General features: G+C 37.4%; 1 pseudogene; it reads left to right on the plus strand.

Annotated features, from left to right (window-relative positions):
* The first annotated feature begins 7,903 nt into the window (after positions 1 to 7,903).
* On the plus strand, positions 7,904 to 8,877 carry LOC115511478 (annotated as a pseudogene).
* The last annotated feature ends 12,357 nt before the right edge of the window (positions 8,878 to 21,234 follow it).

Below are 21,234 nucleotides of genomic sequence, written 5' to 3' on the forward strand. Positions count from 1 at the left end.
GTTTCTCTTAACACCAGACTGAATATACCAAAGATCTCATTTCCTTTATTTTTTTAAATTTTTTTTCTTAATTTCTTAATTCATTTTTTTATTTTATTAATTTTTTTCTTCTTCTAAAATGATAAGACAGAGAAATTCCCCCCAAAAGGAAAAAAAACAGGCAGAAATGGAAACCAGGGATTTAGTCAACAGAGATATAAGATGTCTAAACTAGTACTTAAAACCACAATTACAAGAATACTAGCTGCGGTTGAAAAAAGCACAGAAGACACTGGAAAATCCCTTTCTGTAGAGATAAAACAAGTAAAATCTAGTCTTGGCATAATTAAAAAATACTATAACTAAGTGCAATCTCTAAGGTGCCATGAAAGCAAGGATGGATGAAGAAAACAGCAAATCAGTAGTATGGAAAATAAAGTTATGGAAAATAATAAAGCTGAAAAAAGAAAAAAAAAGGCAAAAGATCACGATATGTAATTTAGAGAACTCAGAAACTTATTAAAGAGGAACACTGTTAATATTGTAGGAGTCTAGAAGATGAAGAGAGAGAAAGGGGAGCAGAAGATTTTTTAAACAATTATAGTTGAAAACTTCCCTAATTTGGGGAAGAACACAGACATCAATATACAACAAAATCCAACTTATTAAATTAAAAAAAATCAACTATTACCAAAGCATTTCAGAATCAAATTCACACACTACACAGACAAGGAAAGAATCATGAAAGCAGCAAGGAAAAAAAGTCTTTAACCTACAAGGGAAAACAGGTCAGGTTCACAGTTGCCCCAAAGAGTGACTTGATCACAAGTATGGTTTAAGATGCTTATGGTTTGAAGGGAAAAGAGACTAGAAAGTCAGGAAAATGAGCATTAAAAACTTAGAATTGAGTAAAATAATAGGTTTGGAAAGAAGATGTGCGTGTTACAAATACTTAGTTTAATATGGCTGGGACAAGTAACTGATTAAATATAGAAAGCAAGGAAATCAAAAGTGGTCTCAAGAGTTAAGCCTGAATGTTTATAGTAATGGAGTGGTAATGGCATAAATGGCTGAGATCACTTTTGTCATGATGAGTTGAAAGTGTTGTCAGGGTATCTGGTGAATGTATTTAAAAAGTTGTTGGAAATACAGAAATGAGCTCAGAATAGGCAGGTAGATCAAGTTGTTCCAAAAGGTTGAATCCCTTAAGATCAGGATGAATTTTATATATGCAATCATACAGAATTCTGTTCTTGGAAGGGTCTTGTGCATGGTTTATTGTTTTGATGTTGTTGTTTTTAAACTCTTAAAAATTTTGAACATTCAAAATATGTAGTTAATTTTGCAATGGCTATAAAAGATTGAGAAAGGGATAAATTACACAGAGTGGAAGAAAATCTATGTAAGATACTTGGGAATACGGTTTCTTTGACAATTCAAAACTAAAATGACACAAAAACTGTGGAGGATAGTTGTTTCAGGAAATTCCAAATAATGGGTTTTAATTTCTTGGGTGAGTACTATAATAATATAGATGTGAAACACATTTTCAATAGTGGAGTAAAATAATTACATATAATATTTATCACATAATACGTTTAAAATGTGAAAACCTCAAGACTTTTTGACTGTATTACCTGTTTATTATAAAAATATATAATAGAGGATGCATATTAACATTTAGATGGCAGACATGTGTAGGGCAAGACATATGGTAAAGAACACAGAGGTTCCATGCTTTCTCCAAGCTGTGTGCAACTCTCCTGAATTATCCATATATTCTTCAACCTAGAAGTTTCTCAATATGTTTTACATGCTATTTGGGTCTGTGAGGAGGTAGAAGGAATAATGGATAGAAAAAAAAGTATAAAATCAAAAGCTCATAACAAGACATAAGATGTAACAGATGACCTATGCTTTCCTCTTACCACACAACAGCTGCCACTGATGAGGCTGGGATATGGCAAAATTATTTTTTTTATATATATATGAAATTTATTGACAAATTGGTTTCCATACAACACCCAGTGCTCATCCCAAAAGGTGCCCTCCTCAATACCCATCACCCACCATCCCCTCCCTCCCACCCCCCATCAACCCTCAGTTTGTTCTCAGTTTTAACAGTCTCTTACGCTTTGGCTCTCTCCCACTCTCACCTCTTTTTTTTTTTCCTTCCCCTCCACCATGGGTTCCTGTTAAGTTTCTCAGGATCCACATAAGAGTGAAACCATATGGTATCTGTCTTTCTCTGTATGGCTTATTTCACTTAGCATTACATTCTCCAATTCCATCCACGTTGCTACAAAAGGCCATATTTCATTTTTTCTCATTGCCACGTAGTATTCCATTGTGTATATATACCACAATTTCTTTATCCATTCATCAGTTGATGGACATTTAGGCTCTTTCCATAATTTGGCTATTGTTGAGAGTGCTGCTATGAACATTGGGGTACAAGTGCCCCTATGCATCAGTACTCCTGTATCCCTTGGATAAATTCCTAGCAGTGCTATTGCTGGGTCATAGGGTAGGTCTATTTTTAATTTTCTGAGGAACCTCCACACTGCTTTCCAGAGCGGCTGCACCAATTTGCATTCCCACCAACAGTGCAAGAGGGTTCCCTTTTCTCCACATCCTCTCCAGCATCTATAGTCTCCTGATTTGTTCATTTTGGCCACTCTGACTGGCGTGAGGTGATACCTGAGTGTGGTTTTGATTTGTATTTCCCTGATAAGGAGCGACGCTGAACATCTTTTCATGTGCCTGTTGGCCATCCGGATGTCTTCTTTAGAGAAGTGTCTATTCATGTTTTCTGCCCATTTCTTCACTGGGTTATTTGTTTTTCGGGTGTGGAGTTTGGTGAGCTCTTTATAGATTTTAGATACTAGCCCTTTGTCCGATATGTCATTTGCAAATATCTTTTCCCATTCCATTGGTTGCCTTTTAGTTTTGTTGGTTGTTTCCTTTGCTGTGCAGAAGCTTTTTATCTTCATAAGGTCCCAGTAATTCACTTTTGCTTTTAATTCCCTTGCCTTTGGGGATGTGTCGAGTAAGAGATTGCTACGGCTGAGGTCAGAGAGGTCTTTTCCTGCTTTCTCCTCTAAGGTTTTGATGGTTTCCTCTCTCACATTTAGGTCCTTTATCCATTTTGAGTTTATTTTTGTAAGTGGTGTGAGAAAGTGGTCTAGTTTCAACCTTCTGCATGTTGCTGTCCAGTTCTCCCAGCACCATTTGTTAAAGAGGCTGTCTTTTTTCCATTGGATGTTCTTTCCTGCTTTGTCAAAGATGAGTTGGCCATACGTTTGTGGGTCTAGTTCTGGGGTTTCTATTCTATTCCATTGGTCTGTGTGTCTGTTTTTGTGCCAATACCATGCTGTTTTGATGATGAAAGCTTTGCAGTAGAGGCTAAAGTCTGGGATTGTGATGCCTCCTGCTTTGGTCTTCTTCTTCAAAATTCCTTTGGCTATTCGAGGCCTTTTGTGGTTCCATATGAATTTTAGGATTGCTTGTTCTAGTTTCGAGAAGAATGCTGGTGCAATTTTGATTGGGATTGCATTGAATGTGTAGATAGCTTTGGGTAGTATTGACATTTTGACAATATTTATTTTTCCAATCCATGAGCAGGGAATGTCTTTCCATTTCTTTAAGTCTTCTTCAATTACCTTCATAAGCTTTCTATAGTTTTCAGCATACAGATCCTTTACATCTTTGGTTAGATTTATTCCTAGGTATTTTATGCTTCTTGGTGCAATTGTGAATGGGATCATTTTCTTTATTTGTCTTTCTGTTGCTTCCTTGTTAGTGTATAAGAATGCAACTGATTTCTGTACATTGATTTTGTATCCTGCAACTTTGCTGAATTAATGTATCAGTTCTAGCAGACTTTTGGTGGAGTCTATCGGATTTTCCATGTATAATATCATGTCATCTGCAAAAAGCGAAAGGTTGACTTCATCTTTGTCAATTTTGATGCCTTTGATTTCCTTTTGTTGTCTGATTGCTGATGCTAGAACTTCCAGCCCTATGTTAAACAACAGCGGTGAGAGTGGGCATTCCTGTCATGTTCCTGATATCAGGGAAAAAGCTCTCAGTTTTTCCCCATTGAGGATGATGTTAGCTGTGGGCTTTTCATAAATGGCTTTTATGATCTTTAAGTATGTTCCTTCTATCCCGACTTTCTCAAGGGTTTTTATTAAGAAAGGGTGCTGGATTTTGTCAAAGGCCTTTTCTGCATCGATTGACAGGATCATAGGGTTCTTCTCTTTTTTTTTGTTAATGTGATGTATCACGTTGATTGATTTGCGAATGTTGAACCAGCCCTGCATCCCAGGAATGAATCCCACTCGATCATGGTGAATAATTCTTTTTATATGCTGTTGAATTCGATTTGCTAGTATCTTATTGAGAATTTTTGCATCCATATTCATCAGGGATATTGGCCTGTAGTTCTCTTTTTTTCCTGGGTCTCTGTCTGGTTTAGGAATCAAAGTAATACTGGCTTCATAGAATGAGTCTGGAAGTTTTCCTTCCCTTTCTATTTCTTGGAATAGCTTGAGAAGGATAGGTATTATCTCTGCTTTAAACGTCTGGTAGAACTCCCCTGGGAAGCCATCTGGTCCTGGACTCTTATTTGTTGGGAGATTTTTGATAACCGATTCAATTTCTTCGCTGGTTATGGGTCTGTTCAAGCTTTCTCTTTCCTCCTGATTGAGTTTTGGAAGAGTGTGGGTGTTCAGGAATTTGTCCATTTCTTCCAGGTTGTCCAATTTGTTGGCATATAATTTTTCATAGTATTCCCTGATAATTGTTTGTATCTCTGAGGGATTGGTTGTAATAATTCCATTTTCATTCATGATTTATCTATTTGGGTCATCTCCCTTTTCTTCTTGAGAAGCCTGGCTAGAGGTTTGTCAATTTTGTTTATTTTTTCTAAAAACCAACTCTTGGTTTCGTTGATCTTCTCTACAGTTTTTTTAGATTCTATATTGTGTATTTCTGCTCTGATCTTTATGATTTCTCTTCTTCTGCTGGGTTTAGGCTGCCTTTGCTGTTCTGCTTCTATTTCCTTTAGGTGTGCTGTTAGATTTTGTATTTGGGATTTTTCTTGTTTCTTGAGATAGGCCTGGATTGCAATGTATTTTCCTCTCAGGACTGCCTTCGCTGCGTCCCAAAGCATTTGGATTGTTGTATTTTCATTTTCGTTTGTTTCCATATATTTTTTAATTTCTTCTCTAATTGCCTGGTTGACCCACTCATTCGTTAGTAGGGTGTTCTTTAACCTCCATGCTTTTGGAGGTTTTTCAGACTTTTTCCTGTGGTTGATTTCAAGCTTCATAGCATTGTGGTCTGAAAGTATGCATGGTATAATTTCAATTCTTGTAAACTTATGAAGGGCTGTTTTGTGACCCAGTATATGATCTATCTTGGAGAATGTTCCATGTGCACTCGAGAAGAAAGTATATTCTGTTGCTTTGGGATGCAGAGTTCTAAATATATCTGTCAAGTTCATCTGATCCAATGTCTCATTCAGGGCCCTTGTTTCTTTATTGACCGTGTGTCTAGATGATCTATCCATTTCTGTAAGTGGGGTGTTAAAGTCCCCAGCAATTACCACATTCTTATCAATAAGGTTGCTTATGTTTATGAGTAATTGTTTTATATATTTGGGGGCTCTGGTATTCGGCACATAGACATTTATAATTGTTAGCTCTTCCTGATGGATAGACCCTGTAACTATTATATAATGTCCTTCTTCATCTCTTGTTACAGCCTTTAATTTAAAGTCTAGTTTGTCTGATATAAGTATGGCTACTCCAGCTTTCTTTTGGCTTCCAGTAGCATGATAAATAGTTCTCCATCCCCTCACTCTGAATCTAAAGGTGTCCTCAGGTCTAAAATGAGTCTCTTGTAGACAGCAAATAGATGGGTCTTGTTTTTTTATCCATTCTGATACCCTATGTCTTTTGGTTGGCGCATTTAATGCATTTACATTCAGTGTTATTATAGAAAGATACGGGTTTAGAGTCATTGTGATATCTGTATGTTTTATGCTTGTAGTGATGTCTCTGGTACTTTGTCTCACAGGGTCCCCCTTAGGATCTCTTGTAGGGCTGGTTTAGTGGTGACAAATTCCTTCAGTTTTTGTTTGTTTGGGAAGACCTTTATCTCTCCTTCTATTCTAAATGACAGACTTGCTGGATAAAGGATTCTCGGCTGCATATTTTTTCTGTCTAGCACACTGAAAATCTCGTGCCAATTCTTTCTGGCCTGCCAAATTTCAAAAGAGAGATCAGTCACAAGTCTTATAGGTCTCCCTTTATATGTGAGGGCACGTTTACCCCTTGCTGCTTTCAGAATTTTCTCTTTATCCTTGTATTTTGCCGGTTTCACTATGATATGTCGTGCAGAAGATCGATTCAAGTTACGTCTGAAGGGAGTTCTCTGTGCCTCTTGGATTTCAATGCCTTTTTCCTTCCCCAGTTCAGGGAAGTTCTCAGCTATGATTTCTTCAAGTACCCCTTCAGCACCTTTCCCTCTCTCTTCCTCCTCTGGGATACCAATTATGCGTATATTATTTCTTTTTAGTGTATCACTTAGTTCTCTAATATTCCCCTCATACTCCTGGATTTTTTTATCTCTCTTTTTCTCAGCTTCCTCTTTTTCCATAACTTTATCTTCTAGTTCACCTATTCTCTCCTCTGCCTCTTCCATCCGAGCCGTGGTGGTTTCCATTTTGTTTTGCATTTCCTTTAAAGCGTTTTTCAGCTCCACGTGACTGTTCCTTAGTCCCTTGATCTCTGTAGCAAGAGATTCTCTGCTGTCCTCTATACTGTTTTCAAGCTCAGCGATTAATTTTATGACTATTATTCTAAATTCACTTTCTGTTATATTATTTAAATCCTTTTTGATCAGCTCATTAGCTGTTGTTATATCCTGGAGATTCTTCTGAGGGGAATTCTTCCGCTTGGTCATTTTGGATAGTCCCTGGTGTGGTGAGGACCTGCAGGGCACTTCCCCTGTGCTGTGGTGTATAACTGGAGTTGGTGGGCGGGGCCACAGTCAGTCCTGATGTCTGCCCCCAGCCCACTGCTGGGGCCACAGTCAGACTGGTGTGTGCCTTCTCTTCCCCTCTCCTAGAGGCAGGATTCACTGTGGGGTGGCGTGGCCCTTCTGGGCTACTTGCACAATGCCAGGGTTGTGATGCTGGGGATCTGTCGTATTAGCTGGGGTGGGTAGGCAAGGTGCACAGGGGCAGGAGGGGCAGGCTTAGCTCGCTTCTCCTTAGGTGATCCACTTCAGGAGGGGCCCTATGGCAGCTGGAGGGAGTCAGATCCGCTGCCATTGGTTTGGCTCCGCAGACGCACAGAGTTGCGTGTTTGTGCGGAGCGAGCAATTTCCCTGGCAGGAACCGGTTCCCTTTGGGATTTTGGCTGGGGGATGGGCAGGGGAGATGGCGCTGGCGAGCGCCTTTCTTCCCCACCAAACTGAGCTCTGTCATCTGGGGGCTCCGCAGCTCTCCCTCCCTTTGTCCTCCAGCCTTCCTGCTTTCCGAGCAGAGCTGTTAGCTTATGACCTCCCAGACGCTAAGTCGCGCTTGCTGTCGGAACACAGTCCGTCAGGCCCCTCCGCTTTTGCAAGCCAGACTCGGGGACTCTGCTTGGCCGGCGAGCCGCCCCTCCGCCCGGCTCCCTCTCGCCAGTCCGTGGAGCACGCACCACCTCGCCGCCCTTCCTACCCTCTTCTGTGGGCCTCTCGTCTGCGCTTGGGTGTGGCGACTCCGTTCTGCTAACCCTCTGGCAGTTTTCTGGGTTATTTAGGCAGGTGTAGGTGGAATCTAAGTGATCAGCAGGATGCGCGGTGAGCCCAGCGTCCTCCTACGCCGCCATCTTCCCCTCCTACTCTGGGATATGGCAAAATTAAATGACACATCGTCTTGGGTGTCATCCTCTTGGGTCTCTTCCCTGAGTTTCAGTATGTCAGCTTCCTGGTCTACCTCATTCTTCTCATCTACTTCATTACCCTCAAAGGGAACTCCATACTCATCTTTCTGATCTGGGTGGACTCCCACCTCTGCACCCCTATGTACTTCTTGCTCAGTCAGCTTTCCATCATTGATTTGTTCTATATTTCCAGTTTGGTTCCTAAGATGGTTATCAACCATTCCTTAGGGAAGCACAGCATCTCTTACATTGGCTGTGGAGTACAAATGTTCTTCTGCCTAACTCTAGGTGGTGCTGAGTGTCTTCTCCTAACCTTTATGTCCTATGACTGATTTGTGGCTGTTTGTAACCCCCTTCATTACACAATTATCATAAACTCTAAGGTATCCTTGGTAATGACAGTGTCATCATGGACTGGGGCTGCTCTAAATTCACTCATTCAAACCATCTACACCATGCGTTTTTCTGTCTGTGGTCTGAAGATAAATAATTTCTTCTGTGAGATACCAGCCATCCTGAAGTTATCCTGTGAGGACACTTCACACTATGAAATGATGTTGTTTGTGGTAAGTATAATATTTATACTCATCCCCTTTAGTCTAATAGTGACCTCCTATATTCGAATTTTCCTCACTGTTCTCATAATACACTCTCCTGAGGGGAGAAAAAAATCCCTATCCACATTCTCTTCTCACCTGATTGTAGTGAGTCTCTACCTGGGACCAGGGATAGTGGTGTACATGACACCTGGCTCCTCCCATACCCCAGCACTGGATCAAGGTATCTCCATCTTCTACACTATTCTCACCCCATGCTGAACCCCGTAATTTATAGCCTTAGAAACAAGGAGGTTATGAAACCTGTAAAGAAGGTCTTGGGAAAGTATCTAACACCAAGATACTTTAAGAGATATCACTGCTGTATTTTATATCCAAAACCAGTTCTCGTGTGGAAATAAAAGTCTCTGGTTTGAGTCTTTCTTCAGCTACACAGAATGTCTATTTAGAAACATAGATTATTTTAGAAACCAACCATTAAATCTTCAATAGTCTTATTGTGTTTGAAACAAAACAATGGAATTCAGTAAAGAGATGCATTAATAAAAAATATTTGAATAAAAGGTATTTGTTAGCAAATAGATAGAAGTGTATATAATGTTTCTTAAATCACCCACAAAGGTGAACAAGGATTATTGTCATTATATTTTTCCATCACAGAGGCAAAGAAGGCAGTGAAAGCTTATTCTAATTTTTGACTACCATCCTGACCTGAGAGTAGAACATAGGAAGAGGCACAGACATTCATTTTCTCCAAGAAGTACTGTTTTATCCAGTTTGATGTTTCCTTTTTAATTTTTTAATTAAAATCTATTATTGAGATAAAATAGACAGTGTAATATTACTGTCAGGTGTACAACATATTGATTTGACAATTCTATACATTTCTCAATGCTCACAGTGATAAATGTAGTCACCGTCTGTCACCATACAATGTTATTACAATATTATTGATTGTATTCCTTATGATGTTCTTTTTAGCTCCATGATTTACTAATTTTATTATTGGAAATTTGTACCTATTAATCACCATGATCAATTTTGCTCATTCTCCCACTACCATCCCATTGGAAATCACAAGTCTGTTCTCTGTATTTAGGAGTCTGTTTGCTTGTTTTTTATGGTCCATATATAAATGAAATCTTACTATCTTTGTATTTGTCTAATTTCACATAGCATAATACCTTATAGGTCCATCTATGTTGTTGTAAATGGAAAGATACCTTTCTTTCCTCTGGCTGAGTAATACCGCATCACACACACATGCACACTCACACACACACACACACACACACACACCATATTATCACTCTATCAATGGACACTAGGGTTGCATCCATATATTGACTATTGAAAGTAGTTCTGCAATAACCACAAGGATGCATCTTTTCAAACTATTCTTTTCATTTTCTTTGGGTGAATAAAAATAACAGGAATTATTGTATCATATGATGTTTCTAATTTTAATTTAGTAGAAGACTCCATATTGTTTTTCACAGTGATTGCACCTATATACATTCCCACCAATAGTGCAAAAAGTTTCCTTTTTCTCCATATTCTTGCAAACACTTATTTCTTTCTTTATTTAAACTTTTTAAAAAATATTTATTTATTTTTGAGAGAGATACAGAGTGAGAGAGGAGCAGAGAAAGAGACACACACACAGAATCCAAAGCAGGCTCCAGGCTCTGAGCTGTCAGCACAGAGCCCAATGTGGGGCTCAAACTCACAAACTGTGAGATCATGACATGAGCCAAAGTCGGACGCTTAACCAACAGAGCCACGCAGGCTCCCCCACTTGTAATTTCTTTTCTTTGACTTAGTAGTCACTCTGACTAGTGTGAGGTGGTATCAAATTGTAGTTTTTATTTACATTTTCACAATGATTAGTGATGTTGAGCGTATTTTCATATATTTGTTGCTCATCTGTTTGTACTATTTGGACAAAAGTCTATTCAGATGCTCTGCCCATTTTTAAATTGGATACTTTGTTTTATGATGTTAAATTGTCTATGTTCTTTATGTATTTTTAATATTAACTTTTTATTGTATATATAATTTGCAAATATCTTCTCCCATTCACTAGGTTGACTGTTTCTTTTGCTGATGGTTTCTGTTGCTGTGTTAAAGCTTTTTATTTTGAAGTTCCAGCAGTTTATTTTTTCTATTGTTTCTCCTTCCTGAGGAGACATGTCCATAAATATGTTTTTAAGGCCAATGATTACGTTTAATGTTAGGAATTTTATGTATCCAACTCTCACATTTAAGGACTTAACTCATTTCGTGTTTATTTTCATGTGTGGTGTAAGAAAGTTGTCCAGTTTCATCACTTTCCATTTGGCTATCCAGTTTCCCAAACACTATTTTTTCTTAAAGTCTGTTTATTGAGCTTCCAGGGAAGATGATGGAGTAGGAAGAATATACTTTCACCTCTTACCATCGATACAAGAAAATATTCACTAGTGAGAATAATCCATAAAAATGACCTGAAGACTGGCAGAAAAATCTTTCCATAACTAAATATAGAGAAGAGACCACCTTGAAAAGAATAGGAAGGGAAGAGATGGACTCAGGAGCTAAACATACAGGGGACTGTCTGTAACAGAGAGGAACACAATGGTCATAGAAAGGGAAGAGAAACAGACTCTCACACCCGGAAGCCCACATAGGAAAGACAAATCCCCATAGCACTGTTTTTGAAAATCAGAGGGGTAAATTTCATGAGTTACTGCAATCACTGGGAATTAACTTAGAATTTAAAAAATTATTGGGCTCTGCTCTGGGAGAGCTGAGAGTGTAATGATTAATAATAATAATAATAATAATAATAAATTGATTACTTGTCCTTAAAGTGACAGCATAAAAAATAGCCCTGCAGAGATACAGCATGGAAACAGCAGTTCAAAAAACTTCTTGGGTGTGCAAGACAGAGATTTGTTACTAATCTCAGAGTGTGCTAGAGGGGTAGGGATCAGTGGGAAACTTGTCTGTGAATCAAGGATCTGGAGGGTGCCATTTTCTTCTACAGCCAAAATACATGGTCACCTGCATGGATCAGCCTAGCACATGCATTCGCTACATAACTTGCTAACACAACTGTTCCACACCCATATTCTCCTGTGGACACACTCTGTCCAGCCAGATCCCAGCTCCGAGTCTCCTCTCAGGGCAGACCCAAGCAAACCTTGTTAATATCACACACAAATTTCTGCAGATCTGTCCTTTCAGTACACTCTTGGAGTCCATCCAAATTGAGGTAATAAGCCTGGAAGTGTGCAAGCAGTCCTGAAATAGCCAACACCACTCCAAAGTGACTCTTTTCCTGGGTAGAGGGAAATATAACCACACACAGCTATCAGACTATGGCCCCAGCAGTAGGCTGGAACAGACAACTGTAGGCCCTGCCCAATAATGAAAGCTTCTCAGAGAGAAAAAAGGGAAATGATCTGCAGTTTGAATACTGCATCTCTTAAAAATGTCTGTTATGACTCAACTCTTCCAAGGTTGCCCCAGACTGGCCCACTAACACCACGGGGAGCAAACCCTACCCACAACAGGCAAAGAGACCCATTGCAGATGGCTGGACTAAAGGCAAAAGCAGCTCAGCCACAATAGCAGTGTACACATAACATGCATAAAAGACATCCCTGAAATTTCAGGTTCTGGTGAACAAGGGGTACTAAACATTAGGACACTACAGGTCTCTTCTTCATAAAGTCACTAATTTCAAGAGCAGGAGACATAGCTGCCTTTCCCTATACATAGGAACATTAGGTAAAATTAGGTATTAGGTACAATGGTATTAGCTATTAAAATTAAAATTAGGTACTAAAATTAGGTATTAGGTAAAGTGAGGATACAGGAATATGTTTCAAATGAAATAACAGGAAAAATCACAGCAAGAGACCTAAGCAAAATGGAGATAAGTAATATGCCTGATGGAGAATTTAAAATAATGATCATAAAGATATTCACTGGACTTGAGAAAACAATAGAGGAGAATAGAGGTCTTAAACAAAGAGACAAAAATAAAACATAACCAACCACAGAGAAATAATTCAATAAATGAAACTAAAAAATAAATAAATAAAGCAATACACCAGATAGAATAAATAGTAGACTAGATAAAGGGGGAGAATAGATTAGTGACCTGGAGTCACTAATCAAGTGTCACAGGCAAGTGTGTGTCACAGGCAAGTCAATCAAGTGTAACAGGCAAGAGAAAAAAAAAAAAAACTAATACAAAATGAAAATAGAGAATTCACCAACACCATTAAGGATAATAACACTCTCATTATAGGATCCCAGAAGGAGAAGAGAAACAAAAGAGGGCAGAAAAATCATATGATGAAATAATAGCTAAAAAGTCCCCAAATTTGGAGGAGCAAGCTGAAACCAGATACAGGACACATAGACATCCCCCCAAAAATAAACACAAGGAGACACATAGTAATTAAAATGGCAAAAAGTAGTAAAAAATCTTAAAATCAGCAAAATAAAAGAAAACAACTACATACAAGGGCAATCCTATAAAGCTATAGGATTTAGCTTTCAGCAGAAACTTTGCAGGCCAGAAGATAATGGCATAATATAGTCAAAGTGTTGAAAGAAAAAAAATCTTGTAGCTGAAAATACTTTATCCAGCAAGGCTAGCATTCAAACCAGGAGAGAAAGAGTTTCCAAGACAAACAAAAGTTAGGGTAATTAATGACCATTAAATAAGCCAAGTAAGAAATGTTAAAGGAGACACTTTGAATGGGAAGGAAAGAACTTAAGTAGGAGTAAGGATAGTAGAATGCACAAAAGCATGTATAGTAAGTATATCTATAAAAATTAGTCAAGCAGCTCACAAGATAAAAGGATAAAGTATGACACCATATATCTAAAATGTGAAAGGGAGAAAAGAATGGGTTCAAATGTAAATGACCATCAAGTTAATACAGATGGCTGTATAAAGATGTTATTACAAACCTAATAGTAACAAAAAAATAAAAAAAAACTAACATATACACAAAAAGACAAAGACAAAGGAATCCAAGTGTATCATCAAAGAAAACAAATTAACCATGAGACAAGAGAACAAGAGAAAAAAGAAACAGAGAACTACAAAACAACCATAAACAAGTAATTAGTGGCAACAAATGAATACCTATCAATAGTTGGAAAAAAAATACTTTGAATATAAATGGACTAACTGCTCCAATCAGAAGGCATAGGGTAACAGAATGGATAAAAAACAAAACAAAACAAACAAAAAAAAACCCATACAAACACAGACCCATCTATATGTTGCCTACATTGCAGACATAAAGACACCTGCAGATTGAAAGTGAAGGGATGGAGAAACATTTATCAATGAAAATTGTTGTGAAAAGAAAGCCAGGATAGCAATATTTATATAGGACAAAATAGACTTTAAAACACAGATTTATGAAGTGATAAGAAACGATATTATATAATCATAAACGGAATGATACAAAAATTAAATATAATAATTGTGAACATTTATTCACTCAACACAGATGCAAACAAATACATAAAGTAGTTACTAACATACAAAAAATTAATCAATAGTAATACAGTAATAGTAAAGGACTTAAACACCCCACTTACATCCAAAGAGAAAACCAATAAAGAAAGAGTGCTTTGAATGATATATTCGATCAGTTGGATTTAACAGATATATTCATAATATTTTATCCTAAAGGAACAGAACACACATTTGTCAAGTATTCATGGAACAGTCTCCAGAATAGATCATATGTTAGGCCACAAAACAAGTCTTACCAAATTCAAAAAGACTAGAGTCATACCATGCATCATCTCCAACCATAATGCTACAAAACAAGAAATCAATAAGAAAATAACTTGAGGGGCGCCTGGGTGGCGCAGTCGGTTAAGCGTCCGACTTCAGCCAGGTCACGATCTCGCGGTCCGTGAGTTCGAGCCCCGCGTCGGGCTCTGGGCTGATGGCTCAGAGCCTGGAGCCTGTTTCCGATTCTGTGTCTCCCTCTCTCTCTGCCCCTCCCCCGTTCATGCTCTGTCTCTCTCTGTCCCAAAATAAAGTAAACGTTGAAAAAAAAAATTAAAAAAAAAAAAAGAAAATAACTTGAAAGAGCACAAATATAGAGCACAGGTTAGATAACATGCTACTAAGCAATGAATGGTTAAAACATGAAACCAAAGAGGAAATCAACAAATATATATAGAGAAATAAAAATGAAAACACAGTGAACTAAAATCTTTGGGATGCATCAATAGATGTTCTAAGACAGAAGTTTATAGCAATGCATGCCTATCTCAAGTAACAAGAAAACTCTCAAAATAAACAAACTTACCTATACCTAAAGGAGCTAGAAAAAGAACAAACAAAACCTAAACATGTGTATGGAAGTAAATAATAAAATTAGTGCAGAAATAAATGAAATCGAAACTAAAAATAGTTTCAGAATAGATCAACAAGAATAGATCAATGAAACCAGGATCTGGTCCTCTGAAAACATCAATAAAATTGATAAACATTTCATCAATAAACAAAACAAAAAACAAACAAAAAACAAAGAGAGAGAGAGAGAGAACCCAAAAGAAATCAGAAGTGAGAGAATAGAAATAACAAAGAACACCCCAGGAATACAAACAATAGTTTATATATATATATATATATATATATATATATATATATATATATATATAATGAAAATCTACATAGCAATTAATTTAACAACTAGAAGGATTGATACATTCCTAGAAGAATATAAACACCCAAAGCTGAATCAAGAAGGAATAGATAACTTGAACACATTGATTACTAACAATGAAATTGAATCTATAATCATAAAACTCCCAACAAACAAAAGTCCAAAACCAGATAGCTTCACAGGTGGATTGTACCAAACATTTAAAAAAGAGTTAATATACCTTTTTCTCAACTTGTTCTAAAAATAAAAGGAAATATTCCAAATTATTTCTTTTTTTTTTTTATTTTTTTTCAACGTTTATTTATTTTTGGGACAGAGAGAGACAGAGCATGAACGGGGGAGGGGCAGAGAGAAAGGGAGACACAGAATCGGAAACAGGCTCCAGGCTCTGAGCCATCAGCCCAGAGCCCGACATGGGGCTCGAACTCACGGACCGCGAGATCGTGACCTGGCTGAAGTCGGACGCTTAACCGACTGCGCCACCCAGGCGCCCCTCCAAATTATTTCTATGAAGCTAACATTACTTTGATACCGGGACCAGATAAAAACGCTACTGAGAGAGAGAGAGAGAGAGAGAGAGAGAGAGAGAGAGAACTACACACCAATATCTCTAATAAACATAGATGCAAAAATCCTCAACAAAATATTAGGAAAGTGAATCCAACAATACATTAAAAAATCATTCACCATGATCAAGTGGAATTTAAGGTTGGGGTGCAAGTGTTCAGTATTCATAAATTAGTGTGGCACATCCCATAATAATATGGTCAATTAATCTTTGACAAATCAGGAAAGAACATCTAATAGGAAAAATACAGTATCTTCAACAAGTGGTGTCGATTGGGAAATCTGGACAGACTCATGTAAAATAATGAACTTAACCACTTTCTTACACCATACACAAAAATAAACTCAAAATATATTACAGAACTAAGTTGAGACCTAAACCAAAAAATCCTAGTCGAGAGCACAGGCAGTAATTTCTCTGACATTGATCATTGCAACATTTTTCTAGATATGTCTCCTGAGCCAAGGGAAATAAAAGCAAAACAAACTATTGGGACTACATCAAAATAAAAAGCTTCTTCACAGGAAAGGAAATAATAAATGAAACAAAATGCAACTTACCGAATGGAAAAAGATATTTGCAAATGATATATCTCATAATGGATTAGTATCCAAAATATATAAAGATCTTATACCACTCAACACTCAAAAAACAAATAATCCATTTAAAATGGTAGACAACATGAACAGAAAATTCTCCAAAGAAGACATGCAGATGGTCAGCAGACACTTGTAAAGATGCTCAACAACTCCAATCATCGGTAGAATGCAAATTGAAAACAGAAGATATCACCTCATGTCTATGAATGTCTAAAATCAAAACGACAAGAAATAATGTGTTCTCTAGGATATGGAAGAAAAGCAACCCTTATGCACTGTGGTAGGAATGCAGACTGGTGAAGTCACTGTGGAAAACATTATGGAGGTTCCTCAAAAAAATCAAAATAAAACTGCCATGTTATCCAATAAATCCACTATTGGGTTTTAGCCCAAAATATATGAAAACACTTATTGAAAAAGATATATGCATCCCTATGCTTGTTTCAGCATTATTTATGATAGCCAAAATATGAAAGCAGCCCAATTGTACATGGTTACATGAATGGTGAAGAAAATGTGTTATATATATATATATATATATACACATACATATACATGTATATACATACATACATACATACAATGGAATATTACTCATTAAAAGAATGAAATTTTGTCATTTGCAGCATGGATGGATCTAGAGATTATAGTGTTAAGTGAAATAAGTCAGTCAGAGAACGATAAGTATCATGATGTCACTTACATGTGGAATTTAAGAAACAGATACACACGAGACAAAAAAAGACTCTTTCAGAACAACAACAACAAACAACGACAACAAAAAACCAACTAACCCCAAAAAACTCTTAATTATAGAGAACAGATGGGGACAGAGGATAGAGGATCCCAATCAGGCTCTGCATAACAGCAGAGAGCCTGATGAGGGGCTCAAACTCATGAATCATGAGATCATGACTTGCACCAAAGTCAGATGCTTAATCAACTGAGTCACACAGGCACCCCAGTTTATTTATTTCTTGAAGTAGGTCTGTATCACTATAAACTTCCCTCCTAAACTTCTTTTGTTTCATACAATGTCTTTGGATCTTTCTGTTTCTATTTTTATTTGTATTCACCCATTGCTTGTTTGATAGCATGTTGTTTAGCCTCCATGTTTTTTGTTTGTTTGTTTGTTTTTCAGTTTTCCTTATAATTGATTTAAAGTTTCATACTGCTGTGATCAGGAAAAAAAAATGCTTGTTATGATTTCAATTCCTTTACATTTGAAACTTTTTTTTGGCCTTACATGTGATGTAACCAAGAGAGTGTTCCATGTCTACCTAAGAAGAATGCATAGTCTCCTGTCTTTGGATAGAATATTCTGTATATATCTGTTACATTCATTTGATCTAATGTGCCATTCAAAATTATTGCTTTCATTCTAGAGTTTCTATCTAGATGATCTAGTAATTAATGTGAGGAGGGTGTTAAAGTTTCCAACTATTGTATTCTGTCACATTTTCCCTTAGGCGGTGAATATTTATATATTTAGGTGCTGCTATATTGGGTACAGAGATATTTATAATTGTTCCATATTTTTGTTAGCTTAATCTCTTTATTACTATGTAATACTCTTCTTTGTCTTTTGCAAAAGCCTTTGCTCAATGTCTATTTTGCTAGATACAAATGTTACAATATTAACTTCCTTTTGCATGGATTCTCTTTCTCCACCTCTTCACCTTCAGGCAGTTGGTGTTTGTAGATGGGAAGTGAATCTCCTGTAGCCAAGACAAAAATGACGATTCTTTTTTTCTTAATCCATTCATTTACCCTAGGCCTTTTGATTGGAGCATTTAGTTTATTTACACTTAGGGCATCTGGGTGGCTCAGTAGGTTGGGCATCCGACTTTGGCTCAGGTCACGATCTCGTGGTTTGTGAGTTCAGGTCCCGCGTGGGGCTCTGTGCTGACAGCTCAGAGCCTGGAGCCTGTTTCGGATTCTGTGTCTCCCTCTCTCTCTGCCCCTCACCCACTCACGTTATGTCTCTGTCTCTTTCAAAAATAAATAAACATTAAAGAAATCAGAGTAATTATTCATGGGTATGTACTAATTGCTATTTTATAAATTGCTTTCTGGTTATTTCTGTAGTTCTTCTGAGTTCCTTTTTTCTTTTGTTCTCATCCTTTGTGATTTGGTGGCTTTCTTTTCGTGTTATTCTTGGCTAACTTTCTCTTTATTTATTTTTTTGTTTCTATGTTAAGGTTTTGATTATGGTTAAGGTTTTTATATATGAACAACTGGGTTCATATATAACATCTTATGTGTATAACAATCTATATGAATTTGATATTGCTTAATTTTGAGCACATTATAAAAGCACAAAATTTTACTCCCTCCTCCATGTATTATGTATATACAATGTTACATTTTACATCTTTTGTTTGGTTTATCTCTTGATTAATTTCATAGATATAATTAAATTTTGTGTTTTAAAGTTCATACTGGCTATATAAGTAATTATTGTAATCACCCTTACTGCATGTCTGCTTTTGCTCATGTATTTTTTTCTTTATAATTTTCTTGTATTTGTGGCCTTTTCTTTATGTTTACATAATTCTGTTTATTTCTTGGAATACTGGTTAGGTGGTGAGGAACCCTTAACCTTTGTTTGTTTAAGAAACGCTTTCTCTCTCATTCTTTTTAAATTTTATTTTTTTTAAGTTTGTGTACTTATTTTGAGAGAGAGAGAGAGAGAGAGAGAGAGTGTGTGAGCAAGAGAGGGGAAAAGAGAAAGGGGGCGGGGGAATCCCAAGAAGGCTCTGCAACATAAGCCACCCAGGTGTCCCTCAGTCAATTCTATGTTATAACCTTGCTACATAGATTATTCTGTTGTAGATATATGTTTTTTTTTCTCCCTAGCACTTTGAATATACCATGCCACTTCCTTCTGATTTGTAAGGTTACTGCGGAAATATAGCTGATTACCTTATGGGGATTTCCCTCTATATAACTGTTTGGTTTTTTTCCCTCTTGCTATTTTTAATATTCTGGTTCTATCATTACTTTTACATTATCTGGCTTTTTCATTATTATTTATCATTGCAATTATTGTGTTTTTATGTGGGCCATCTTGGGTTCATCTTGTTAAAGATCCTTTGTGTTTCCTGGGTCTGAATGGCTGTTGTCTTCTACAAATCAAGGACATTTTCAGCTATTATTTCTTCAAGTAAGTTTTCTCCCCTCTTTTCTCTGTCTTTTACCTCTGGAATCTCTATAATTTGGATTTTATTATACTTGATGGTGTCACAGAGTTCCCTTAACCTATTCTCATTTATTATTTTATTCTTTTTACTGTCCATATTGGTTGCTTTCCATCACCCTCTCTCATAGAGAGCTAATTCATTCTTCTTCACCTTCTGTTTTTATTTTATTTTTGAGAGATACACAGTGAGAGCGGGGAAGGGGCAGAGAGAGATGGAGACAGAATATGAAACAGGCTCCAGGCTCTGAGCTGTCAGCATAGAGCCTGACGTGGGGCTTGAACTCACAGACTGCAAGATCATGACCTGAGCCTAAGTCAGACACCCAACTGACTGAGCCACCCAGACACCCCATTCTTCTGCATCTTCTGATATGCTGTTGATTTCCACTATGGTATTTTTCATCTCAGTTATTATTTTGTTTAATCTCTGACTGGTTCTTTTTTTTATATTTTCTGTCTCTTTATTAAAGGTCTCACTGAGTTTATCTTTTCTCAAATCAGAAGAGTATATTTATGATCAGTAATTTAAATTATGTATCAATATATTGCTTATCTGTTTCATTTAATGCTTTTACAGTGATTTTTCCTTATTCTTTCATTTAAGACATATTCCTTTGTTCCTCATTTTGTCTAACACTCTTTGTTTATTTCTATTAATTAAATAGGTCATCTACATTACCTGTTCTTATTGGCCTTGGGTAGAAGAGGTTCTGTGGTTCCTTGTAACAAAATCCCTCTTCTCACTAGAACCAAGCACTCTGGGCATGACATATTTGTGGTATGTGTATACCCCCTGTTTTAGCTGAGCCATGATCTACTGGTTGCAATGACCTGCTTTGCCTGTTGTGGGCTTACTGCACAGGGTATTTTTCTCATGCTGTTGAGATATCTTTCTGAAGCCCCACAGTGTGGGCAGAGCTAGTGGTCAGCCTAGCTATCTGCAATTAGCTTCTCTACCACAGCTATAAGTACACTGAAAGGCTGGCCTTGCTCCCTTGCTCCCAGCTAAGAGTCTGTAATGCTATATAACTGCAAGCCTGCTAGTCAGTAGGTTTATTTCCTCTCCTTCTTCCCAGGGCAGGAGTCACTTTCAAGTGGTGCATGTTCATCCCTGACCACCTGCATGGTGGGGCAGGACATAATCTGCTTTGAGTGGATGACTGGCAAAGAAGCCAGGTTAAATGGGGTGGGTTCATAGATAAACATGGGGTTGGGGCACATGGTATTAGAAATGTAGAAGGAGAGTTTTAGTGCTGGCTCTCACAAATGTCCAGCTGCCTAGGCTGGAGGAGGGAAATAGAAATGGCCCTGCCATCCCCATTTTTCCTGGAGAAATTCCTTTAGATCCCTTCCCTTCCATCACATGTTCCAAGATTAGTCAATAAAACTCCTACATGTATGTGCCAGGTACTTTTATTTAATTGTTTTTAAACATTTATGCAGTTTTGAGAGACAGAGAGAGACAGACCATGAGTGGGGAAAGGGCAGAGAGAGGGAGACATAGAATCCAAAACAGGCTCCAGGCTCTGAGCTGTCAGCACAGGGCCCAACATGGGGCTCAAACTCACAAACTGCAAGATCCTGACCTGAGCCGAAGTCGTACGCTCAACTGACTGAGCCACCCAAGTGCCTCTTATATATTTTTTTTAATTTTTTAACGTTTATTCATTTTTGAGAGACAGAGAGAGTGT

This window comes from Lynx canadensis, chromosome A1 (genome assembly GCF_007474595.2).
Source record: "Lynx canadensis isolate LIC74 chromosome A1, mLynCan4.pri.v2, whole genome shotgun sequence".
Classification (NCBI taxonomy): domain Eukaryota; kingdom Metazoa; phylum Chordata; class Mammalia; order Carnivora; family Felidae; genus Lynx; species Lynx canadensis.